Genomic DNA, 7,899 nt, shown 5'->3' on the forward strand with positions numbered 1-7,899 from the left:
CCTCCTCTGTGGTGTTTTAATTTTTATGGGGAAAAAAAAAAAAAAAAAAAAAAAAAAAAAAACAACCACTTTCTGTCCGATGAAGAGATATTTCTATCCAAAAATGTGATTAAGAAAGCTCAAGACTGCTAATTAAATCACTGAACAAAACAATATTACATGGTTTCTGGAAGTGTTTTACCTATGTGTCAACAGGGGAAAATGTCTTCCTAGAAGAAGAAAATTAATTTTCCAGAAATGTTAGTTTATAGTGAGTAAATCAACACAGTTATTTCATAATACTATGCCAAAAATACATTTAATGAGTGGAAAAGTTTGCTTATTCCTGAAAAATGTCCAAGCATGCTACTGTCAAAGAGAAAGTAGTGAAGAGCAATAAAGAAAAGGTAGTACGCTGCCCTACAACCAAGCAGTAACCAAAGCTATGCTGCGTGCCAACTTCCATATTACAATTATCTCTCCACTCTCAACTGCAACCTGAAAAGCAACAAATGTATGAGGACAGGGAACAGGAAAGAGAAAAGTGATTTTCCCACTCCACCCAAAGATTTCAAAATTTAAAATGGAGTTTTGAAATTATTTCAGGGTAAAGAAGTTAAAAGTGGCTACAAATTCACAAACTATTTTGTATGACAGGTTCCCCATCAGCACCTGTAACTTCTGAACAGTCAGTAACCTTAAAAGTTCAGTCTGCAATCTAAAAAAAAATTGAAGGCAATTTTCCTTCCTCTTCATGTATCATCAAAAGTAGCACTTTCAATAGGTCATTCCTATATATTTTGCTTCCCGTGTGTAACCACTGTCCTCTTTAAGACCTATACAAGCAGCTGACTGTCACTGGAGATGAAATACAGGCACAGTATTCCTGATAACCAATCCAGACTAGATTTCTACCACTAGCTAACAGGTTTGAAAAAATAGTAGAATCCTTTTCATTATGGAGGTGGCAGACAACTTTGATTAAAATGAAACACACCACAAAGAACAAAAGCCACTAACATTTTTAGAACAGAAAAAAAACATAGCAGCATGAAATTATGAGTCAGCTACAACTTCTCACTCTTACATTTTTAGGTATTATCACTTTGCATATGCAATAGCACTAAAATTCAAAGGACAGAAACCTGGACCCTGCAGAGATACTATCTCAATTTTACGAGCAAGAAAAGGGGAGGGGCAAAGACCTTAGGAAGGTGTTCCTGTGTCAATACCAAGAGCATGCTGTTCTACGTTATACTTAACCTGCTGTAAATCAGGTGGTGGGGAGGGAGGAGGAAAGCCCCACAAGCAGCAGCCCTACCCCCGCTTCCAGCTGTACATTCCTACTGCTTCCCTGGAATATGCTCTAGCAATTGTGCAGCTGCAAGATGAACCCCCTTAGTGTCCTGATCCAGCAAGCTGTTTGCCTGTTTAGTGGGTTCCTTTTTCACCTGGTCAGTGTGCTAGGGACAGACAGCCAGCACTGACACCCAGTTATGTGCAATGTCTTACCTAGGAATCCACAGCAAGAAGTTCAGTTTATACTGTCCCCAACAAAGAACCATAGTGTCAAGATAGCCTAGCAAAAAGGATGACTGCCCACTCAGTGTCATCTTTGTTATCTTTATGTAGAGGCATACAAGGAACAGCAAGATAATTAACTAAACTACCTCACGCTCCACCCGTCTGGGTGTATGAAGTCTGAAAGCAGACTCATACAGGTTTCCTTTTCTTGGCTGTGGGTCAACCCGAACTAATTGTAATTAGTAAGGCAGGCAGGACTGGAGCAGGCAGGACAGGTTCAGGCAGAACTCAAGAAATCTAAAATTTTCAAATGCCCACCTGTCTGTCACCTTCTCTACATAATCCCCTCCTCTATGCAATCTCACCAGTTGTTTTGCAGATTAACTAGAATCTTGAAATAGCCTTTCAAAAATAAAGAAAAATCCACACCCAAAACCCAAACAACTATATTAACTCAAAAGATTAAGGCACACAGCATTACTTTTCAAAAAGCACAGGCAATAGGGCAGGTAAAGTCTTGTTCTCTCTGTATTTTGAAAGGCTAAGGTCAAGCCAACAAATGCCAAGCGTAAAAGCACAGTGAAGGTGGAAAAAAAACTGCTATATTTTTATTTTTATTGGGGTCTTCCATATCATTCTCTTGTACTACATACACAGTCAGATTTGTCCAATAAACACCTGTAGATCAGTTTTTGAATCATGAATGGCTTTTCACAAAGAGATATAATTAACAATACAGGACTGACCGCTCCAAGATTTTCAGTAGATGCAATTGCTATAAGTGTCAGACCCTCTCAGGGACCACAGCAGAAAGCACAGCTCAGAAACCAATGGTAAAATCAGCTAAGCCACCTCCACCATGTGGATTCCACAAGTAGAGGTCTACCAGGGACAAAGAGACACAGGCTGTCATCAGGTCTGCATAAACCCAAAAAGACATTGAAGAAAAATCTAGTAAGGGTACAAAAGACAAGGGCCTCAAATGGAAGTATGATCAACACTCACAAGGATGCTGTTGTTTAGGTATCTGTGTTACAGCATTCCTCTTATGCACTCTCAGTGCCATACAAGACTTCTTTCCTGTCTTAGATATTCTTCACAGAGATAGGTTCCTAAGACCTGACCTGGTCTTCTGTGAGGACCTATCTGAAGCCCCAAGAGTAAAAGAGCAGACGCAAGGCTCCTCTCCACTCTCCCACTGCAGTAACTCCCACCCTACAAACACAGCACAAACGCCTCTGCCCCTCCTCTGCACCAGCCTCACTGCAACCTCCCAGCTCAGCCAAGAGTGGGCACTGGAAAAAAATCACTACTCCAGCTTAATACATCTGGGGTATGAACTGCAAAAACAAATACAGAAGTCTGCTCTCCAGAAGAGGCTGTAAGAGAAGACAAAAAAAATCAGAGCAACATGTGAAGGGTAAACAGAAATCTTTTTTTCCTACAATTTGAGGGCATCTGATTGGTAAGGGAAAAATAGGTGTTCTGGTAGACAAAAAAGATAAAGAAATGGTGACATGCTTTGAGATGGCAAGAGGGGCTAAAAGTGTCCTTAAAAAAGGAGCAAAATCACCATGCAGGTCTGAGGAGCCTCACTTAAACTCCAAACATGTTTTATCACTGTTGTCTCCTACTTCAGGTCTCCTTTGGCATTTTACTTAATTGTATTTACTTTAAAATGTAGATTTAAAACACACTGTCACTTCCATATTCACCTTCAAAATATTCTTCTGCATGAAAAATTAACTCAAAGCTTTCATTTTCCAGTAGGTCTACCACGAAGTTACTGAACTATTCAGGATGTACAAACTAAGATAGAAGGACAAGTGGTAAGAGTCTGATGAAATAGCCAGAGGCATGGACAGGAAATTGTTCACCTACCTCTGGATGCTAATAAGGAGGTTTAATTTCCTTCCATCAAGAAGGAAGGAATTTCCTTCCATCTTCTGCCTGCAGTGCAAACTATAGTATATACTATCAGATTCATTAACACTAAGCATCCTAAGTAGCTGTTTATTCATTACAAACACAGGTGAAGGCAAGTGCTCAATGCTACAGAACATTAATTGGTAACAACGAAATACTATTAATTTCTAAATCAACATATTTGAAGAAGCAATGGAAAAAAAATGGCACTGTACTGCAATACTGAAAAGAGATTTCCAAAGCAGAATTAAAGCTTTACCAACATTTGTTCATTAGAAATAAAATGAGAAAATGACTGTTCATGAAGATAAGTCTCAAGGACATCAAGCAAGAAATACTTGACTTCAAAACAGAAAGTCAGAACGTTTACAATTTGTCCGTTTTTCAGACTTCAGTCCATCAAAAAGTGTAATCACAACATCGTCATATAATTCCCTGCCCAATAATTTACACCATCAACTCAACTTGATTCAGGACTATTTTTCACTCCTAAAATGGTTCATCTGTAGTATCCTTATTATAAAAACATTGTAAATATAAGACATGAAAACAATTCTTTCTCTTCAACGGAGGCCAAAGCCTGCACGGAAGAGAAACAACTGAAGCACAAGAAGGCTACTGGAATAGACACAAGGGTTATAGAGAAAAGCAGTTTATCAAAAGAAATCATTTTTAGGAATTGGAGAAACTTTTTAGCTACATGGAAGTTATTAAACTAATCCTACAAAAATAACGAAGAACTTATCACTGCCAGCATTTAGACTTCAAACAAGGAGGACAAGACACAGGAAAAAAAAAAAGCAAAAAGTCTATATACATTTAGATAAGAGGAGATGCCTTAAGTCAACTATTTAACAGGAAAAGTAGAGACGACAACAGTAAAATTAAATGTTTTCTTTGGTCAAGCCTTCATATGGAAATTAATTAGGAAAAATATTTATGGCAATTTTTAAAAAGGTCTCAGAAGCATAGGCTAGAAAAGAAAAATACCAGTTAAATATTTATACAAGTTCAATGCATTCAAGTCAGCAGAACATGACAAAATTATCCAAATTTCCTCTAAGAACTAGCCAAAGTAATTATTAAACCATGTGAAATAACTGCAGAGATCTTTTGTAGAAAGGTGAGATCACAGAAGACTGAAGTGATGCAAACAGAAGGACCATAGATGTTTTTGGTGAAACACCAAAGGATTTCACAATAAAACTGAGCTATTAAAGCAGCTGTTTACTTCTGCAATGGTTAGTCCTGTCTGCTTCTCCCATACTGTCAGCCTGGTTCTGGAGCTTGTCTGACCTCTTGGGCAGCCAGTCTGACTGACTCACCTACCGCTTCAGTGCACTGGATGAACCAGCAGCTCACCAAGGGGCCAGACGAGCACAGACGATACCATCTACAATCCACCCTTGCAGCAGCAGCCAGTTGGGAGATCCACTCAGCCAGACTGTAAAGTCTTGCACTAGTTTTGAGAGGCGGACATGAGAAAAAGTCCTCCACCACCAATAACTGCATTACAACATTTAGAGAATGACTATTTTTCCTATTCCTTTTCCTAAAGCAGCCTAAATTTTCTCAGTAATACTATGACACAAAGACTTGAAAACACGTTCCTCATCAGCAGTAACTCCACAAAGACAGTAAGGATGTTTGAAGTCCCACACAGTAATACCAGGTGTCTTGTCTCTGGGGAAGGCCCAGCCACAATGGAGTCACACTCCTGTGTTTAGACCTGAGCCTGCTACTTGTGTAGCCCCAATCTTGAAGTTAATGAAGTAACAATCGAGCAGCACAGATTGCTTTAGAAGAAAGAATCTGATTTCCTTCTGATAAGACAACCACACCACTTAAGAGGAAGATGGTACGTTACAAATAAAAAGTTTTGTTTGTTTGGTTTGCCTTACAGCAAACTAATACAGCGTAAAGGAAATCTTAGGGTAGCTTAAGCATTTGCGAACAGTGCTCTTACGCCATGGCTACCAATATCTCCAGCCAAAGCACAGTGGGTTTCAAAACATCATCAGCTGAAATCTGCATTGCCTCACAACACCACACTTTCAGCCACAGAGGAGAAAGCAGGAGAGCTGGTACTACAAGAGCAGCACGTTCTCGGGTGCAGGAAACACAAGATCACACAGCAACAACAGAGCCAGCCTTCACCAGACACCGACATGCTGACATGGGCAAGTGCATGCTTCTACATACAAAAGTCTAGTGACAAATGAAAGAAAAATTGAATATCAGTGCTTGGAGAAGCATTATAGAAAAGCACAAAGCAACTATGGTACTGTTAAAAAGAAAAAAAAAAAAAAAAAAAAGACATTGCAGAACTCATCCAAAACACATCCGCTCTACTCAACACCAGCAATGCTGCATTTTGCACAACAGATTTCAGGAAAACAGACAGAATTAGGCTGAGGTTTCACAGTAGCTTAAGCCAATCTAGTTGCTGGCTGTCACAGTCCCACCCTCTGTCTCACATTGGCTTCAGTACTCATCTGACCAGTGCTTGCTGGCAGCACTACCTCAGCAGAAAAGCTACCCCGCTTCAGGAAAAAATGTTTTCTGCCAGCTTAGAGCCTTTGTGAGTCACTTCAAGTGCTGATGGAAGCAAGAAAGGCACATAGTCCTAACAGCGGCAGTCAGATCGCTCAAACTGCTACAGAAACACAGCTTGGTCCTGACACACGCAACAAGTCCGCCGAGGTACAGAAAGCAGGACCCATGTGGTGAAGCAGGAGGAATCCGTTTGCTTAGGCCAGAGAACAGATAACTAAGATGGAGGACGTGGCCACAAGATCTTTCTGAAAGTGATGAACGGTTCACTAGAGATAGGCAGAGTCTGCTCCACTTGCAGCAAAGATGACGTCAGGCATTAGGGAAAGCATTTTAACTATAAAGGCCATCTGCTGTAGCACTCCATTACCTACAGGGGGGCAGGTCTTCGGCAGTCTGAGGACTTCCTAAGAATCTACTTAACATCAGAGTTGGTGACAGATTTGATATCTTTGTGGGTCTCCTTACTAAACAGAATTTTAGTTATTCTTATTATCCAAGTTCAGGGCACTGTGTACAATGCAGGATAAAAATGCCATTTAATAATGCAGCAAACATATGGTGAGATCCCTGCTAGCAACAGTCAAAAAAGGTAACCTTTCTAACACACAGAACACCTTAAATGTCCAATTCACTATTCTGCCTCACATCAAGTGCTGGAAGAACAAAATAAACTGTTTCTCTGTCCTAAAAGATTATCTAAGTACCTGCATACCTTATCCACCAGTAACATTATTGCTGTTCCCCTGAAAAGCAAAGACAGATGCAATCCTTTCACCCTCACCAACAATCCGTGGAATTTACTCAATCCAGCCACTGACACCGACTGCTACAATGCACAGGGAACATGAGGAACAGCAAGTAACGTGTACTGCAACGTGAAGTAACATAAAATTAAAGACCCCTCAAGGACTAATTAAATTTATAAGGAGCAAGCCTTTAGCGATTACAATTGCCATGTAAGCAGACAGTCTTATGTAATTACAGCATCTCAATCACACAAGAAGGAAAGTCAAACACCTTTCAAAGAGTTTTTTTTATGATGCAAAGCTAGTATTACTCTTATGACTGATCATATGCCAGACAGTTTTCAAGTTCTGAAACACAGTTAAAGACCCCAAGATTAAAGACTTTAAAAGGCATGCCATTCATTATGCTTACACTTCTTCAAACAAAAAAGGCAGCAAGTAAACTACTGTATAAACGTTCTTAGAAAACAAGATATTCTGATCATTGCAAACCGGATGGCTTTAATCAAAATTGCCAATATTTGGGAAATCGCTCCTGCCCTGGCAGTTTTTGTCAAGTCACAGTAAATGTGGTCAAAACTTTGTGGGAAGTTCAAGCAAAGTGACGGAAATACTTCTCTAGGAACAAAATCCAAATTATTACAATATCAGGAGGTTCAAACAAAATTTTTTCCACTGCTGTCAACAATATGCTAATACTTGTTCTGGGGGCCGTGGGGAGAAGAATCCCAGGTGTCTGTTTCCCATCACGTAAAATACACTCTGTTAAGATACCACAAGCTTTCACACCACCACAAATTGAACTGCAAATGCACTCACAGATAAAAGCCAAAGTGAAATTACAAAAGGTCTCACCTTCTCCTTTTCCCAGGCCCTCCGCTCAGCTTGTTCAGTTAGCTAACCCACGAAAAAACAACTCACATTTTCTTTACCCCCTTAGCAAACTGAAAAGGCTCGCACGAAGGCATCTGGTGAGCACCAGAGCAGTACAGTGGCATTTGGAAAATTGGGGAAGGAGTCGAGAACTCCCCAATCCTGTTGGCAGCACCAAGCTATTACACCGTCTTGCACTTAACTTCAACCTCCTTTTAAATGTCCGTTAGCCAATCTGGTTCTTCAAACAGCCATTTAAGCCCAGAGGTGGGAGGCACCTCTTCTTTCTGAAAGA

Source organism: Merops nubicus, unplaced genomic scaffold (genome assembly GCF_000691845.1).
Source record: "Merops nubicus isolate BGI_N331 unplaced genomic scaffold, ASM69184v1 scaffold21040, whole genome shotgun sequence".
Lineage (NCBI taxonomy): Eukaryota > Metazoa > Chordata > Aves > Coraciiformes > Meropidae > Merops > Merops nubicus.